We start from the raw sequence: 19,384 nt of genomic DNA on the forward strand, positions 1-19,384 counted from the left end.
TTTTCTGAATATCTTAGGTCATTTTTCAGCATGTATTTTTTAAAATTTTAAATGTATTGAACAAAAATGATAAAAATAGATTTTAAAAAGGTAAATATCAACTGATCCTGAAAGATCAAAATTAGTTAAGATCAGGTTGGCTATCTACCACTACGTTTTGTGACCAGCATGTTATTTGTTCTTATAGTTCATAATCGTTTGGGGACATTTTGATTTTCTTATAAAAGATTAATTAAAATTCTCTCAGTTAATCTCCCTTCCTGATTTCCATCCACAAATATATATTGATCACCAATTATATGTCAGGCACTAGGTTTGGTACTATATAAACAGTATATACACTATGTAACCCCATAAAGTTATACAAAGGGCTATATAAAGTTCATAAGCTTAAATACATTTGCTTGTGCTCTGTTTGGGACAGAAGGACAAGCAACAGGCGATAACTAATATCTTGACTGTGATTTTTTTTCACAACTCGCATAACAGGCTGACTCATTTTCATCATGCCTAATGTTAATAATATGGTAGAAACTCTCTTAAAAAGGTAAAGTGAGCAATCACAAAAAGTGATGTATGCAAACTGAAGGTTTTGATTATAACTTAAACACATACTCATTTGCCAATAGCTGAATGATTTCTTTTAGTACAGGTCTGTTGATTGGGCTTCCATGAGGTCTTACATAAACCATTCCCACTATGTTTAATCTATGATTTTCAGCCTTAGTTTCTTTCAAAGGAGCAAGAATTTAGACACTTGGGAAGCAGTCTGTCTGAAATCTTTCTTTATTTTTATTTTATTTATTTTTGATGCTAAAGTGGTTGCACAAGCAAATAATTCAAGAGAATTTCTTTCTGTTGTGCCATCTTTATTCAACTCCCAAAAGTGGATTTTATAGAAAATAAAATCCACTTAATTTATAGAAAACAACTATTTTTCTTAAGTTTTTTTTTTTTGGTTTACAAGTTATTAAAATAGCATAATTTCAAAATAATGACAACTGACCTTAAAAGTTTCAGGCTCCAACTCAACTGATTCTTGGTAGCAAAAAACCCAAACTCTAGATGAAGAATACTTTTCAGTACTCTTTAGTATTAAAGAATGGCCTGGTGGTTACAAATATTCAGTGTGTGATAAACATTGCTCAGTATGTTTTCCTGAGGGGGTGGAGAATGTCGCTATATGGAAGATGTTTAAGAAGGTATTTTGTAATGGCATCTACCTTATAAAGTTTATGGAAGAGTTTAATAGATTACAAGAAAGCAACTAACAGAATGCCAGGTGCATAGTAAATGCTTAAGACATTATAATATTTCTACTTTGTATTTAGTATTATTTATCCCTTAATAGGGCTTCCCTGGTGGCTCATTGGTAAAGAATCCACCTGTGATGTCAGAGTCACAGGAGATGCAGGTTGGAGCCCTAAGTCGGGGAAATCCCCTGGAGGAGGGCATGATAATCCATTCCACTATCTTGCCTGGAGAATCCCATGGACAGAGGAGCCTGGCGGCTCATAGTGTCACAAAGAGTTGGACATGACTAAAGCGACTTAGCATGCATGCACACGTCCCTTAATAAGAGACTAAAGGCTTTACTTTGGTATTTGTCTCTAGGACAATACTTGCCTATACCATGCCTCTGTGGGAATTAGGAGAAGTACTCCATCGGAGAAAACCAAGTCCTTCAGGTCCATGCTTTCTGAGAGGAGAATACTTCTGTGTGAATTAGAAAAACATGTTACTTCTTCTGGAAGCATGTCTTGGCCTGTGAACTGGCCTGTTACCCTCTTAGCTAGAAGTCTTTGTGTGGTTAAAAATGACAGAATCCTCCATTGCAGGTCAGGATTGCAGCCCTAGTCTTACTGAAATTTCAGCAAGTATTCATTTTCCAAGGCAGCTCAGGGTTTGTGAACTGGTCTGCTGAGGTCAGTTGACCCAGCCTCTCCTCGTGCCAGAAAGAGAAATCCTTGTTCCCTTTAGGTGATCACATCCATTCTTCTCTTTTCATATCTGTGCAACTAGTCTGTGTATTTCCATCAGTGTTTTCATTGGAAGTTCACGTTGGTGAGGGAGTCTCTCTTAGATATCTGCCTTGGATGGAAAGGATGCAGTTTGAGTGTTGATGAGGGATGACTCTCCAGCTAACAAAGAAGTGCGTCCTTAATGCATGATGTTTCACCTCTAAACAGGATGACAGAAGAGAAGAAAAATGCGGATTAAATACCAGCTTCCCATGTTTTTCTTCCTTGAATGGAGAACTGAATAACTTCCCCCTACCTGGTCTAAAGAATAAGTTTACACATAAACCAACCAGAATTTGCTTCTGCTTGGAAAGAACTATCCATCCTTTTGGTCCCTGAAGTGCTGCAGATTTCAGGAGGCAAAGACATTTAATTTCACGTAACTTAAACGTGGGAATACAGTCATCCTCTTAGATTTCTTGCTAGTACTCAAGTCAGACTTATAAAATATCAAGTGGGATTTTTTTTATCACTTAGAAACAACATGCACATGAAATGACAAGTTAGTCAAATTCTTTCTTGAGCTTAAATGATTTTCTCCCCAGTACTCTGGGTATAAACAATGTCTTTCAATGGGAAACATACTTTTCTACATTGAGATCTTCTTTTGCTGAATACTGATTCATAGTGGGATTCTACTCTTTGGGGCTTATTCATGAGTAGGACAGACATTGAAAGACATAGCAGACATGAAGGATGGACAGTTATTTGCTCTGAAAATTTTTCAGGGAATTGGAAGGCTTAGCAACAGGTTCTACAAACTGTGGTAAAGGGATGAAATGGTAGCTCAGTGGTAAAGAATCTGCCTGCCAAAGCAGAAACTGCAGGAGACTCAGTTCGATCCCTGCGTTAGGAAGATCCCCTGGAGGAGGAAATGGCAACCCATGCAAATATTCTTGCCTGGAAAATCCCAAGAACAGAGTAGCTTGGCAGGCTATAGTCCATGGGATAGTGCAGAGGTGAACATGACTAAGCATGCACGCACAGGGAAAACTAAAACACACATGTTGACTCCGAAGGGCTGGCTGGCCTTTTGACTACGGGAAGACTGACGATTACCTTGTTGTTGTTTAGTTGCTCAGTCATGTCTGACTCTTTGAGACCTCATGGACTACAGCCTGCCAGGCTCGTTTGTCCATGGGATTTGTCAGGCAGGAATACTGGAGTGGGTTGCAATTTCCTTCACCGGGGAATCTTCCTGACCCAGGAATTGAACCCATGTCTCCTGCTTGGCAAGCAGATTCTTTACCACTGAACCACCTGGGAAGCCCTATGATTATCTTAGGGAAGGTCAAAAGCAAAGGTGAAAATAACATGGGGTTTGCTGATAAATGCAGGACTGCTAAAAGAACAAGCCATCAGTAAGAACAAGAGGGACATATATTTTAGCTGTATTTAAAAGAAAATACGCCTTTTTAATTTTAAAAATGCCAAGAAAATGAATAGTTTGTGCAACATTTTTCAGTTTTTACCTTTCCTGTGTTTTCAATGTTATCTTTTCTCAATTTCTCATATTTCCAATTTTATTCTTTCACAAAATATTTCCTAATCTATTCATCCAGAATTAATGCTATCTTGGTCTCTGAATGCTCTCTCTTAAGATAGGAATGGTTTTCTAACTAAATTAGATTAATATGTGTATGTATTTTAGCTTTCCTACTATTAGATTCTTGAAGGCAGGACCAGTGTCTCACAAAAACATACCTTTGGAGAATGTTCCCCAAAATTTGGAATATAAATGAAAGAATGAATACCTCTGTTGTAGAACACATCACAGCATTTTAGATGTGAGCCCCTGAGGGCTGTAAAGATAAAAATGTTCCAGGGTAAGTATATCATATCTGACATAAAATATTAGGAAACCTTAAAAACATTATTAAAAAGGAAGGTAATGATAAATAGAACATAAGGTTTGTGTTTTGAGAAAACATGATGTTAGCTGAAACTCATTAAGTTTAAAGTCAACGTGAAATGACAACTTGGGTGAAACTGTTAAACCTTTGTTTAATGGAACTTAAACAATGTTAAATGGGACTTAACATAAAAAGGTTTTTAAGGTATTCTAGCCTTAAAGTGTGGAGAAGGCAATGGCACCCCACTCCAGTACTCTTGCCTGGAAAATCCCATGGATGGAGGAGCCTGGTAAGCTGCAGTCCATTGGGTCACTAAGAGTCAGACACGACTGAGCGACTTCACTTTCACTTTTCACTTTCATGCATTGGAGAAGGAAATGGCAACCCACTCCAGTGTTCTTGCCTGGAGAATCCCAGGGACGGGGGAGCCTGGTGGGCTTCCGTCTATGGGGTCGCACAGAGTCGGACATGACTGAAGCGACTTAGCAGCAGCAGCAGCAGCAGCCTTAAAGTGGGACTTCCCTGGTGGCTCAGATGGTGAAGTGTATGCCTACAACATGGGAGAAAGTTGGCTTAAAGCTCAACATTCAGAAAACTAAGATCATGGCATCTGTTCCCATCACTTCATAGCAAATAGATGGAGAAATAGTGGAAATAGTGGCAGACTTTATTTTTCTGGGCTCCAAAATCACTGCAGATGGTGATTGCAGCAATGAAATTAAAAGATGCTTACTCCTTGGAAGGAAAGTTATGACCAACCTAGACAGCATATTAAAAATCAGAGATATTTCTTTGCCAACAAAGGTCTGTCTAGTCAAGGCTATGGTTTTTCCAGTAGTCATGTAGGGATGTGAGAGTTGGACTATAAAGAAAGCTGAGCATCAAAGAATTGATGCTTTGGACTGTGATGTTGGAGAAGTCCTTTGGACTGCAAGAAGATCCAACTAATCTATCCTAAAGGAGATCAGTCCTGAGTGGTCATTGGAAGGACTGATGTTGAAGCTGAAACTCCAATACTTTGGCCACCTCATGCAGAGAGCTGACTCATTGGAAAAGACCCTGATATTGGGAAAGATTGAAGGCAGGAGGAGAAGGGGACAACAGAGGATGAGATGGTCAGATGGCATCACCGACTCAATGGACGTGAGTCTGAGTGAACTCCGGGAGTTGGTGATGGACAGGGAGGCCCGGTGTGCTGCAGTCCATGGGGTCACAAAGAGTCGGACACGACGGAGTGACTGAACTGAACTGAGCCTCTGCCAGAGGTAGGAACATGTTGGTAGCCTGTAGGAAAAATAAAAGAGCAATATAGAAATATGTTGTAGGTACATAGAAATCAGTTTACCTGCAGTGTACTAAACTGAAGTGAAAGTCGCTCAGTCGTTTCCAACTCTTTGTAACCCCATGGACTATACAGTCCATGGAATTCTCCAGGCCAGAATACTGGAGTGGGTAGCCTTTCCCTTTTCCAGGCAAGCTTCCCAACCCAGGGATTGAAACCAGGTCTCCCACACAGCAGGTGAATTCTTTACCCACTGAGCAACAACTGAAGGGTTGACCATAAATTTTTTAATGCTATTTTATAAGAAGTGCATATTTCATTAAAAGTGAGTAGGAGACAAAGTACCCATGTCAGTTTGATCATGTGGGTCAGGAATCATTGTCTCATATGATTAAAATATTGCTGTTGAATCATTTACATATCACCATTGCTGGGCAGATAAGTTTTATGGGAGATTAAAGAAATTCTCTCCTTTTAGAATCATGTTAGTAGCTCAACTGTCTTATCCAGGAGACTGACAAATGATGGAAAGGTCTAACTGAGTTTCATTTTAATGAAGACTACTTATTTGCAAAAACAGAAGTAAATCAGACTACTGTAAAGGAGGAGGAAATGCTTGTGCACAGGTGTTGACACAGGTGTGTCCCATGGAGCACTGTGGCAAAAAGTATACTTGAGACTCCAATAGGATTGAAATAAAATTGTCAGGCTCTGAGGTAGAAACTGTCTTTGATTTTTCTTTTTATGGAAAAAAGCTCATTGTTTCTCATTGTGGCTTCCCCTTTCAAGTCCATTTGATTTTTCTCTTTCTGCTTCTCTGGGCATATAATGGAAGATCATTTTCTTACAGCTGCCAAGTTTAGCTGTTGTCAATTCAACTAGCAGGAACCAGCATCTCTCTTTCATTAAATAAACTTCTGGCAGAGGTAATGTTAGTGATCTAGCTTAGTGTATACCTTGTCCAATCAAATATACTCAAGGAGTGTCAGATACTGCAAATTTAGCTGCCAAGGCTTGACCCTTTGGAGAGAAGTGAGTTCTTAGTGAAGGGGGGTGATCATTTTGTTTGAGAGAGAATTTAACAAATATTTCCTACTCTTTTCTTTCTTTCTTTCTTTTTTACCATTTAAACTTTTTATTTTGTATTGGAGTGTAGCTGATTAACATGCTTTGCAACCCCATGAACTCTAGCCCATCACAACCCTCTGTCTGTGGGTTTTTCCAGACAAGAACACTGTAGTGGGTTGCCATTTCCTCCTTCAGGGGATCTTCGTGACCCAGGGATAGAACCTGAGTCTCCTGCATTGCAAGCAGATTCTTTACAGCTGAGCCACTGGGGAAGCCACCTTCAGATGAGGGCACCGATAAGTGGTGAAATAATCCTTAAATGGGGCAACAGAGCAGAAAGTTAGCTGTCATTGTAAACTGTTCCCAAGTGTGTAACTCTTTAGTGCATGGAAATATATAATGCCTCCTGACTGCCTATACTCACACATGTCAGAAATTTGAAAGAATATTCCCCAGGTTGCAAGATCTACCAGTCTCATTGGCCTCCCTTCACCCAGATGAAGAAAAGTTGTCAGAGATGCAGGGAGACATGTGAGGAGAATGCCAGTTGATGATGGAGGAAGAGGTTAAAGTGCTGAAGCTGCAAGCCAGGAAGTCACAAGGCTGGCTGGAAAACCGCCAGAAGCTAGGAAGATGCAAGGACAGATCTTCTCCAGCAGGTTTCAGAGGGAACACAGCCCTGCCATCACCTTGATTATGGACTTTCAGCCTCCAGAATTGTGAGACAAAAAATTTATGTTGTTCTAAGCCACCCCTTGTGTGTTATTGTGCTATGGCAATATTAGAAAACTAATGCAATATGTAACAGGAAAGGCTGTAATCTTAGAGTTATGGCTGATTTTGTATGATCATTTGTTAGATACACCTCTTGAAGGATTGCCTTGGATATACCACTTCTCATAGCAGAATGACAAGAATTTATACCAGAGGTGTAGTCTAGGAGAATTGGATGAGAAAATAAGATGGGAAATTGAAGGGAGTTGAAATAAACCAGCAAGATGGTAAGAGGGTGAGGCAATGAGGAGTGGAGAAAAAGCCTGCAAGAGAGAGCTGGTAGCAGTTTTAGTAAAGGAGTGTCTAATACAGTTGATGTTAAATATCTGTGGATTCTCTGTTTTCAAATTTGCCTATGTGCTAAAATTTATTTGTAATCTCTCAAATAACTCCCAGTGCTTTTGTAGCTAATGGCAGATTAGCAAAAAATTCAAATCTTTGGACAAACTCATTCCCAACTGAGGTCAGTGAACAAGGAGCTATGCTGCTGCAAATGTGTATTTTTTTTTTTTTTTGCAATATATTTAGTGCCACTTTGGGGGCATTTTTGGGGTAATTTCTCTGTTCAAAATGGCCCCCAAGCATAGTGCCAAAGTGTTGTCTGGTGTTCCTAAGTGCAAAAAGGCTGATATGCTTTGCAGAGAAAATAGCATGTGTTAGCTAAGCTTCAATAAGGTAGGCATCCTGTCAGTCACATATAAGGAAGGATAAGAAGAGAGACTGCAGCATCAACTCTACTAGAATGTCATGGTTAGTTTAGGATTCCTGTGGTTGCAAGATTTGACTGAGTTGAGCTACAGTCCAAGCATCATTTTTTCATTCATCTGTTTAAGAAACATTTTTTTTTTAACAGTGCCTGCTTTGTATCAACCAGTGTTTATGCCCTGAAAATACATCAGTAAATAAGTTGACCAGGTTTCTGTAATCATGGAGCTTACAGGTCAATTGAATATTCTCACAATAAACATATAAAAATGTTTAAGATACGAGCAATGGCAGGAATAGGTTTAGTGATGATCAGAGAAGCCAAACCTAAGGAAATGAATTTTAAACTTGAACCTGAAAGATGAAGAGAAGGCAGTCATAAGGATCCCTGCAGATAAAAATAATCCAAGCAGAGAGATGAACAAGGGCTAATGCCTTCGAGGAGAATAAACTTAACTCTAGGGACAAAGTGAAGACCAATGAGGCTAGAAGATAGCAAGTAATGGCTTCCCTGGTGGCTCAGACAGTAAAGAATCTGCCTGAGATGTGGGAAACCTAGGTTCAATCCCTGGATCATGAAGATCCCCCTGGAGAAGGGAGTGGCTACTCATTCCAGTATTCTTGCCTAGAGAATTCCAAGGACAGAGAAACCTGGTGGGCTACATCCCATGGGGTTGCAAAGAGTCAGACACAACTGAGCAACTAACATGAACATGAAGTGGGGACACTGCAGGGATTTAACTAAGTGAAATGGGCAGAACCTGGGATACCCTAGGCTTTGAAAATGCTTTTTATTTTACTCTAATTGCAATAGGAAGTTATGGGAGGAAAGGGAAGAGATAGGGGTTAACATAGAACTCTGGTTTGTTTGGAGAATGACCTTGGAAGTTAATGGGAGACCTGGGCAATTAGGATCCTTATTCCCTCTCTTCTGTTGGAAGTACACTCAGCCCACCATTTCCACAGCTGGAACCACTTTTGAGGATACAACCTTAAGAGTAATGTGTTAAGATCACCTGGATGGTATAGTGATTAAATCCAGTTAAGTCCTTGCTATAAACCTGTCAGGTGGTTCAGAGGGTAAAGTGCCTGCCTGCAATGTGGGAGACCTGGGTTCGATCCCTCGGTCAGGAAGATCCCCTGGAGAAGGAAATGGCAACCCACTCCAGTACTCTTGCCTGGAAATTCCATGGATGGACGAGCCTGGTAGGCTCCAGTCCATGGGCTCACATAGAGTCTGACACGACTGAGTGACTTCACTTTCACTTGATGAGATTGTCAGATTCTTGTAGGTGTGTTGAGATCTACTCATCTTGCCAACCACCCAGGACAAGACTGTAAGTAAATACTCTTTTGCTCATGAAACCTGCCACCTACCAATCTGGAGGAAATGCTTCTTTCTTCAGTCTCTCCTCACTCTCTGTGTATGGAGGCCATCAACAAATGAACCTTTGGAATAAGAGTGGTGAGAAAACAGGGAATGAGAGAAATCATGGAGCTCATTGCAGATGTCCAAGAGACAGATGGTGGTGACTCAGACTAGAATTATAGCAATGGGGATGGTAGGTTTCCCAGTGAATTTGAGGTTCTTCTAGAAAGAATTTGGAGGCAAAGCAGAAAGGTTAAGAAATAAAGTAAAAGCTTATTTAAGCAAAGGTATGCTCTCAGAGGGAGAATGGGCAGAGAAGTGAGGAGCTGCTGCCCTGGGTTTTTTGGCAAGCTGGTTACGAGAGGCATAAGAGGAAGGGGCACAATGTTCACTGGGAAAGGAGGAGTTTGGGGGTCGTTTTCTCTGATTTTCACCCCAGCTTCACTTTCCTGAGTGGACTTGGGATTTTTGTTCTCATAGGTAAAGAATCTGCCTGCAATGCGAGAGACCTGGGTTGGATCCCTGGGTTGGAAAGATGCCTGGAGAAGGAAAAGGCTACCCATTCCAGTATTCTGGCCTGGAGAATTCCATGGACTACAGTTGGGGAGGGGGGAGGGTCACAAAGAGTCGGATACAACTGACAGACTTTCACTTACTTATAGAAGTGTCATGGCATCCGTGCATGAGGGTACTTCTTACCTGCAAGGCTAATTTTATTGTGGTAAGAGTATAATGAGCAACAGATTACATTTGGAGCAGGAGATTCTTGCCTTTCTCCACCCTTCTTTGTCTGCTAAGAAGACGCTTATCATCTAAAATGTGTGATTTCCTGTCAGTCGGGTGGTTCCTGTTTCCTGTGTCTGCCCATGGACCCTGCTGTTTACAAGATACGTGATTTCCTGCCACCTGGCCCCTGCCCCATTTCTCTGCTCATACCTAGCTACCTGCCTGCTGTAACAGTAGGAAGCAGTTGAGTAAACAATATATTTTAAAAATAAAGCCAATAGAAATGGCTGATGGATCAGAAATTGAGAGGAATCATGGGCATAAAAAGGCATAGTTAGGAAAAAGATGGCTTTGTAGGTACTGTCATAGTGAGCATGTATTGATCTCAGCCCTGAAGGCCTTGTGTCTGGGGACCTCCCACAGAATCAGCCCCACTGCCTAGAGTCAAGATCCAGAGCCCTGAATGAAAGGAGTACAAGGTAAGTCAATACTTAAATCACTTCTCAGATTGTATGCTCCAAAAATACCCATTTTTACCCCTGATAACCACATGGCATATGGGCTGAGTGGGCAGGATTCTATTTAGAATCCTGTGAAATGTACTGTACCCCACAGCAGGAGCCCATCTAGCATATTAGCAAGCATCATTTAGAACAAAGTAGGAGGAGGGGGCATCTATTGTGTAATGATATATAGTGTACATCTATTGTGTAATGTTTTGGTGCAACTCAGTTGCATATTGGACATAACTCTGCAGATAGGCAACCCATAAAAGCTGTACTGAGCTCATTGGAAATGTGTGACTCTCACTGAAAGCCTACTCCCAGCTAGCCTTGTGAGTCTGACCCGCTTCTGTAAATTAACCTTATTGGCTCATTATCTCTATAGGATAGAAGTGCTCCCTTCAGCCTCAGTAGTGTTCCAAGCCTTGGTAGGGTGGATGAATTTTAGGACTGAGATCTCCTGGGGTGAAAGGACCTATAGTTCTCTCAATGCCGGGAAATTAAACCTCTCTTTCTCTTTTCATGTCCCAAATGTTCAATTGCCAAAACATCTACCTTTCTAAGTTCAAGCTATAAAAGCTTTCTCAGTGGGCTTCTTTGAATGATCTTTTATTTTTCTCCTCAACGTCCGTTCTATCTTGTCCTCACCCCATTCTCCTTTTCTTCCTTTCCCCCCTCTTCCTCTTGCTTTTTTCTGAATGATGCTTGCTAATATGCTAGATGGGCTCCAATTGTGGGGTATAGTACTTAAATTGATCACACATACTGTTGGTCTCTTTTGCTTTCCCCAGAAGCAAATCAGACGTTTCTTTTCTCAAATGGGGTTGTTTTCTCCTTGTACATTTTACATCTCTCGCCCTTGGAGACATGCTGTTGAAACTGTTTAGCTTCACTATAGATAACACCTAGTCCATTTGAGATTTTGCTGGGCTCTGAGTCATGATAGCAGGCCTGATGGGGTAGGGACCGAGAGAGTCACACTCCAGATCCTAGTTCTAAAAGGTAACTCAATAATTATAAGGCTCTCAATGCCTTCAAGCAGAGCACCAGCTGTATGCTCTCCAGAAGGCACTCTCAGTCCTTCACAGGAGCACTTTCCAAAGTATCCAACATATTCCTCTGGATGTGTTCTGTAAGAAACAATCCAAAGGTCAGTGCATTTGGAAAATGCTGGATTCAATGAATTATCAATGCTTTTAATAGAACTTCCATTTCTAAGTTTTTAGAATTCCCTTATTATAAAGAAGCAGATCATAAAATCCCTTTAAGAAATACCTCATGGGGAAAGTACTCTATTCCCTGCTGTTGCTCAATTATCTAGTCACCTATGCCTTTTGGGAGAGTTAACTTTGAGGGCACTCAAAAGAGCAGTAGTGAGGACAATAGAAGCAATTTAGCCAATTGATTACTGTCTTCCCTGTGGGTAGGCACCATGTGTTCCAAATGAAAAGCATCTCTCCCTAGGGGAACTTAACTCATTTTCATTTTCTGAAAGTAGTTTAACAAGAAAGGGTTCCCCAAATGGAAACATTTTGACCTTGAGTGAGAACAAGGTTCATGGGTATTTGGTAATTGCCCAGACTTTGAGCTCTGACCACAGCTCCCTTTGATTTTTGGCATTGTTGTTCTCTCATAGCAGAGAAAATGGTTTAATTTCTTTAGCTTCTTTGTATCCCTAATAAATATGCCCTGAGAACAGTGAGAGTTGTTCTCTTTCTGGGGTATGATGAGAATTAAACTGTGGCATTGCAAGAGGTTGTTCAGAAGCAAAAATGCAATGTTCATTAACTATATTGGTTATACCCTATAGCCCTCGCTTATTCTGGTCACTATTTATTGTGTTTTGCTGCAAAAGTTCTTGTGCCTAAGGGCCAGCTGCTGATAAAGTACAGAAACAAAGTCAAATATGTGGTACAGTCACGTAAGGGATGTGAATAGAACTAATAATCTTATTGGATTTTCAAAAAGAATGCTTCTAGAATAAAGCTCTAGGCAATTTGAAATATAATAATAAAGGATAAAACTGTCATGCAATTGATTTTTACCCTGATTGCTTGCTCTACAGAGCAGTGTCTTAGCCTCTGACTCAGGAGTTCCTTTGGATCCTAGAAGATATCCTGATTTCTTACCTGATACACTTTCTCATATACTTTCTTATCCAGAAATACTCAGACCTCTATAGACAATCACGAGTTTTATTTGATTATGTACTAACCATTGTAAGGTAGTCTGGAGACACTTGTATTCACTGCCTATAATGTCCAATCAAAAGACTGTTTTTATTCTAGAAATTGGAATTTAGAAGTTACCAGAGAAAACATGTCCTCATTGTTTAAAACTATCCAACAAATATTAAGTGTCTCTGTCTGCAGACAATGTTCTTGGTACTCAGAATCCACAAAAGCCAGGTATATCTCAGCGCCATTTTATGACTTCATAATGCTACTACACAAAGACTGACTTTATTTAGAGAATCATTACAGCAAACACCTCAAAAAAGCAGAAGGACAGGGCAATCTACTTGTTTAACTTCAGCTATCTGAGAGGTGCTGTGCTACACAATAAGGCTCCTATATAACAAAATGTTACTTTCACATCTGTATTTAAACACTATAAGAAAATATAGTGGCCATCCCTTTGGGTAATTTAGCCCACACTGATTGCCCTTCTGGATTACGTGACTCTGACCTACTGACCATAATTTAGTGATCTAGGAAAAGAAACTTAGCCTTGGAGCTGTGTCAAGGTAATGGTAGTACTCTAGACTCTAGAATAAAGATCCATGAATCCTAGCTATTATGGTGTTGGGACCTGCCTGCTGCCTCTTTATACTGAATCTTAGTCACTTAGCTCTTCCTTTGATTATAATATTATTATATACGTTATATTGTTAATATTAGCAACTTTAGTATTTTCTAAGTCAATTATTTGACTTTATATACCAGAGATATTTAGATGTTTTCCCCTTGAGACAAAAATTTTTACTAGATCAATAAATGTTATAGAAGTTTGTCCAATCAATCTCTCACTTTAAACCAGTTCAGTATATTTTTTAACAATAAGCACAATTTTGGTGGCATTTCAGTTCCATTCAAGACAGTCCGGAACTCTCATTACGTTGCTTCTAACCTTTCTTCTTTCTCATTACAACTGACAACTTCCTATTGTCTTAATATACTGTCTTTGACCCTGAGCCAAAGTCTTCCTTTAGACTTTTTGACCAATTCTGGGTTTTCTGGCTTGGCCTTCATGATCTGTGAGCACATTAGTTCAGACTCCCTACTATGATTGTCACCACCATTTACCATCCCCTATAGGATCAATTACTCCAACTTTAACCCTTTAAACTCTGACTTTAGTTGGCTTGGTCAGTGCAGTGAATGGACCCACCCTGATTCTCTACAGGAGGATGTAGGGGAATATTTCAGTTGGTAATAAAGGATAGATTACTAAATATTATGATTTATGATTTGAAATCTTTATCACCTTTTTTGTTTCTTTTCAATATACTTAAACCAGTTCAATTTTTGAATCAGACTTCTAAGTGTGTCTTTTTGAACACAACAAAGTATTCAGACTTGAAATCACTTCTGATATTGTTTATTAATATGTCTGCTATTCATCCCACTTTAGGAAGCAGGGGCCATGTCTGATGTGTTTCTCTATCCTGAAGTTCTGATACAAAACTTTTATATTTCAAAAATTAAACTTTTGAGTATGTTAGAAGACCAGTCCAAAAAATTTTTTTTTGAACTGACCTTTTACTATTTATCAGTTTACACCCTAGTTGACTTAAAAAAGAAATTTTTGGTTTTACCATTTTTCTTTCATTCCTATCTGTTCTGTAACTATACTAATTTGGGTCTGATAATATATTGAATCTATATTAAATCTTAGTTATATAATCTATGAAAAGCAAATTTTAGGTGTATACATTTAGTATTTTGGAAAATTCTGCTATTTTAATATATCACAAGGAAGAAAGTTCTGCAGCTTAGAACTCAGGTTAAAAGTGGTTGAAATATTGGCTTTGAAGTTTTGAAGAAATTTCAATAGATTTGACTCAGAAGAATCATTTCCTTTCAAGCAGTTTTAAGAAATATAATCCTTGTATACAAAGGGCCCCAAACTGAAAATATGAGTTCATAAGATAGACAATTTACTTGTTAGGGTAAAACAACTGGTGTAAAAAGAACAAGAAAAGACTTTAAAAAATAAATATAGTCATATAGTTTTCACAAATACCATTTGGGGAAGAAATGATTTGGAAAAAATTTCATACCAATCTACTTAAAAAATTGAGAATTTTTATCAATGTAAAATGGTACTAAGACTGATAAAATATCTGATATGACCTTAAGCTTGACTTTAATGATGAAAAATGGTTTTAACTTAGGGCCAAGCATTTGATTGCCAAGAGAGACTCTCAGTATTTTTCTTTTTGTCTTCTACAATGATAGGTCATGTTCCAACAGTGGTTGGAGCATTAACTTCTCAGAGTAAGGACAATATGCACATATAGTATTGGGACTGTTACTGCATCATAGTCTGTCCTGACTGATACTACAAGAATGTGGCAGAGGCCAGAGTTGCAGTGAAGATGAAGAGTTTTGTTTTGAATAAGCCAAGTTTTATATTTACATATAAAGGACTGGTAAAATCACAATTCTTTAATAGAAGTGGCACCAATTGTAAATGTAATGGGATTCATCCCTTTTTTTCAAGTTTTAGAGACATAGACTAAACCAGGGTTACCAGAAAGGATCAGATCTGAAGTCCATGTAAATATAAGGGGGGAAGACTCTGAGAAACCGTTTGATATTGATAATGACTATCTCAGGTTTACATTTCAGCTGCATGTCTCAATTGTATAATTTCACTATGCCCATGAATTCAATCACTTGTGTACAGACACACTACCTGCTCAGAAAATTTCCAAGGAATCCTTCAGTGCCTTCAGGCAATAGGCTTTTGGAAATTGTTTTCAAGTTCCATTCTTTAATATTCTCTTCACAAGTAATTTTTTGGTTGATCCTTATCTGTTTTGTTGGATGACAGAGCATGAAGGAACCTTTTATTGAGCTCAATGGCAGTTTGATCAAAGTAATATCTAATTTGGATGCATTGGCTCTGAACATTTTCTAGGAAGTGGAGAGGTGCCAGACATCCCTAGGGCTGCTCAGATGTAAAGTCTGATCAACAGCATCTCCTGTGGAAAGACTAGACTTTGCAATTCAAATATCTGAACCAAAGTGTTGGTATTTTGCTGGGTGGATTAGTAGGTGCACACAACAAAGTGTTTAGGAGCCTCTAATCTCACCTGATGTACTGAATTCCTCATGGCATTTCCTGCTTGCATCCAAGGTGTCAGCATTTCTTCCATCATCATTCTTGTTATTATACACTCACATATCTATTCCTGTTCTTTTGCTTTTACTTTATTGAGTGTGATTGTTTCTTCTGTTCTTTCTCCATTTCCCAAACTCTTATTCATCCTCCAGATTCTGCTCAAAAACTGCCTTTCATTATGCTTGTGTTAAAGTGTCAGTGAATTTATTAATATTTGCACCTTTCTAGTTCCACAGTGTTTTTTCCATTTAGTAAGCTCATCTGAATATGGAAGGGACACCTAACCACCTTTATATTGTTTGTTCTCTGTAAGAGCCATCATAATGTTATATACACACATGAGTGTATGCTCAGCCTCTAAGTTACATCCAACTCTTTGCAAACCCCATAGACTGTAGCCTGCCAGACTCCCCCGTGCATGGGATTTCCCAGGCAAGAATACTGGAGTGGTTACCATTTCCTTCTCTAGGGGATCTTCTCGACCCAGGGGTTGAACCAGTGTCTCCTGCATTACAGGCGGATTCTTTAACACTGAGCCACCTGGGAAGCTCTATATACTAATATAGAGCTCAATAAATGTTTATTAAGTTTAAATGGAATCAAACAACTTACAATCTCTTCTCCCTAAAAAAAAAAAAACTTTTATCTAAAGAACCAGTAGCTCAACTTCTCTTGTATATCCTTTGTCCTTAATGTCATTCACTAATTCATGAGAGAGACCAAAGTAGAACATTCTTTCATATCTATATAGTGTTTATATTTTTCAACATACTCTCATGTGTATGATTGCCTTCAGGGTATCAGAGCAGCCCTTGAAATGGAAAGGACAAGTTTTATTACTTCCAGGCATGAGATTAAAAAACTGAGAAAAATGGATTGATCATGTTCTCAACACTGGTCACCAGCTATGTCAGGACTCAAATTCTGGTCTCCTGACTGGTGGAGAACTGTCTCTTGCTTTTTCCTTTATCTCATTTCATTCTGCTACAAGAATTCCTTGCAGCTCCAGCATGTTCTCAGTTTAGGAATGGACTCTCTAGCCCACATAAATTTATTGGTCAGAGTAAGCTGTCCTGTATCTCACCTGTGGCTGCAGCGGGAGACTATCACTTGTGTGCATGGGGAGCATATTTATTCCTTTGAAAAGTGTGAATGGTTTTGCATACCAATACACAGGGCTACTAGGTAGATGGTTTAACCTGATCAACAGCTTCTCCATCTTATCCTAGAGTCATTAGAAATTTTTCAAATAACCACTTGTTTGACTGATCAACTGGCCCAAGTAAATCAAGAATTTGTTAAACTTGGCAAGCTTGGAGTAGAATGTATAATAATTTGGTGAAAATCATAGATAGGAGAATCATCAAATCATAGAATATTTAGTAATTTCAAACATGACATGTTTAAAAGAGAAAGTTAGTACAAATAGGTTGAAAGCAGAGCTATAATTAACAAAATACCAAACTCTTGGACTATTCTGATAATTAGTACACAGTAGTAAAATCTACAATAACTTTAGATAAATTTATTATAAATGTATTATAGAGGAAATCAATAGAATGGGAAAGACTAGAGATCTCATCAAGAAAATTAGAGATACCAAGGGAACATTTTATGCAAAGATAGGCACAACAAAGGATAGAAATGGTATGGACCTAACAGAAGCAGAAGATATTAAGAAAAGATGGCAACAATACAGAGAAGAAATGTACAAAAAAGATCTTCATGACCCAGATAACCACAATGGTGTGATCATTCACCTAGAGCCAGATATTCTGGAATGTGAAGTCAAGTGGGCGTTAGGAAGCATCACTATGAACAAACCTTAGTGGAGATGATGGAATTCCAGCTAAGTTATTTCAAATCCTAAAAGGTAATGCTGAGAAAGTGCTTCACTTTATATGCCAACAAATTTGGAAAACTCAGCAGTGGCCACAGGACTGGAAAACGTCAATTTTTATTCCAATCCCTAAGAAACGCAATGCCAAAGAATGTTCAAACTACCGCACAATTACACTCATCTCACATGCTAGCAAAGTAATGCTTAAAATTCTCCAAGTCAGCCTTCAACAGTACGTGAATCGTGAACTTGAGATGTTCAAGCTGGATTTAGAAAAGGCAGAGGAACCAGACATCGAATTGCCAATATCCATTGGATCATTGAAAAAGCAAGAGAGGTCCAGAAAAACATCTACTTCTGCTTTATTTACTATGCCAAAGCCTTTGACTGTGTGGATCACAACAAACTGTGGAAAATTCTTCAAGAGGTGCGAATACCAGACAACATTAACTGCCTCCTGAAAAATCTGTATAAAGGACAAAAGCAACAGTTAGAACTGGACATGGAACATCAGATGGGTTCCAAATCAGGAAAGGAGTACATCAAGGCTGTATATTGTTACACTTCTTATTCAACCTGTATGCAGAGTTCAGTTCAGTTTCTCAGTCATGTCTGATTATTTGTGACCCGATGGACTGCAGCATGCCAGGCTTCCCTGTCCATCACCAACTCCTGGAGCTTACTCAAACTCATGTCCATCGAGTAAGTGATGCCATCAAATCATCTCATCCTCTGATCTCATCCTCTGTCATCCCCTTCTCCTCACGCCTTCAATCTTTCCCAGCGTCAGGGTCTTTTCAAATGAGTCAGTTCTTCACATCAGGTGGCCAAAATATTGGAGTTTCAGCTTCAGCATCAGTCCTTCCAATGAATATCCAGGATTGATTTCCTTTAGGGTAGACTGGTTGGATCTCCTTGTAGTCCAAGGGACTCTCAAGAATCTTATCCAACACCACAGTTCAAAAGCATTAATTCTTCAGCTTTCTTTATAGTCCAACTCTCACATCCATACATGACTACTGGAAAAGCCATAGCCTTGACTAGATGGACCCTTGTTGGCAAAGTAATGTCTCTGCTTTTTAATATGCTGTCTAGGTTGATCATAGCTTTTCTTTCAAGGCGTAAGCATCTTTTAATTTCATGTCTGCTGTCACCATCTGCAGTGATTTTGGAGCCCAAGAAAAAGTCTGTCACTGTTTCCATTGTTTCCCCATCTATTTGTCATGAAGTGATGGGACCAGATGCCATATCTTAGTTTTCTGAATGTTGAGTTTTAAGGCATCTTTTTTACTTTCACCAAGAGGCTCTTTAGTCTTCTTCGTTTTCTGCCATAAGGATGGTGTTAACTACATATTTAAGGGTATTGATATTTCCCTGGCAATCTTGATTCCAACTTGTGCTTTATCCAGCCCAGCATTTTGCATAATGTACTCTGCATTTAGGTTAAATAAGCAGCATGACAATATGCAGACTTTAGGTAGTCCTTTCCCAAAATGCCAGGCTGGAGAATAACAAAAAGGCACTAGATTTCAAGCCTTTCAGAAAGTCTTAGGATGTTCTTAACTATTTTGCTATATTTAAATGATTATTGAAGGAATGGTTCAACTCAGGCTCAGGAAGAATTTAGACCCATAGACAATAAATCTTGTTCCCAAAGAGTAAACCTAAGTTTATTATTTCCCAAGAGTGTATTAAAGTTGTACATTTAATAGGGAAAGTTGGGAGAGTTCTTAGTTATGAAAGAGTCTCTCTTTTACTCTGTAACCTGGAGTCCGAAATGGAGGGAGATTCTTAGTAAAGTTACCTAATCTGAAGTATTCAGAAGAAAAATCTATTCTCTCATTTGGAATGAAGTTATAAGTTCCAAAGCAAGAAAGGAACAAAAAATTACATC

General features: G+C 38.9%; 1 long non-coding RNA gene across 1 annotated transcript in view; it reads left to right on the forward strand.

Annotated features, from left to right (window-relative positions):
• The first annotated feature begins 10,041 nt into the window (after positions 1 to 10,041).
• The window catches only part of LOC139180016 (uncharacterized), a 91,992-nt gene continuing 82,649 nt past the window's right edge, over positions 10,042 to 19,384 (forward strand). Inside the window, exon 1 of the long non-coding RNA XR_011564344.1 lies at positions 10,042 to 10,277. This is a non-coding gene — a long non-coding RNA (uncharacterized lncRNA). The remainder of the gene's footprint in view (positions 10,278 to 19,384) is intronic.

This window comes from Bos indicus, chromosome 3, assembly GCF_029378745.1.
Source record: "Bos indicus isolate NIAB-ARS_2022 breed Sahiwal x Tharparkar chromosome 3, NIAB-ARS_B.indTharparkar_mat_pri_1.0, whole genome shotgun sequence".
NCBI classification, from domain to species: Eukaryota; Metazoa; Chordata; class Mammalia; order Artiodactyla; family Bovidae; genus Bos; species Bos indicus.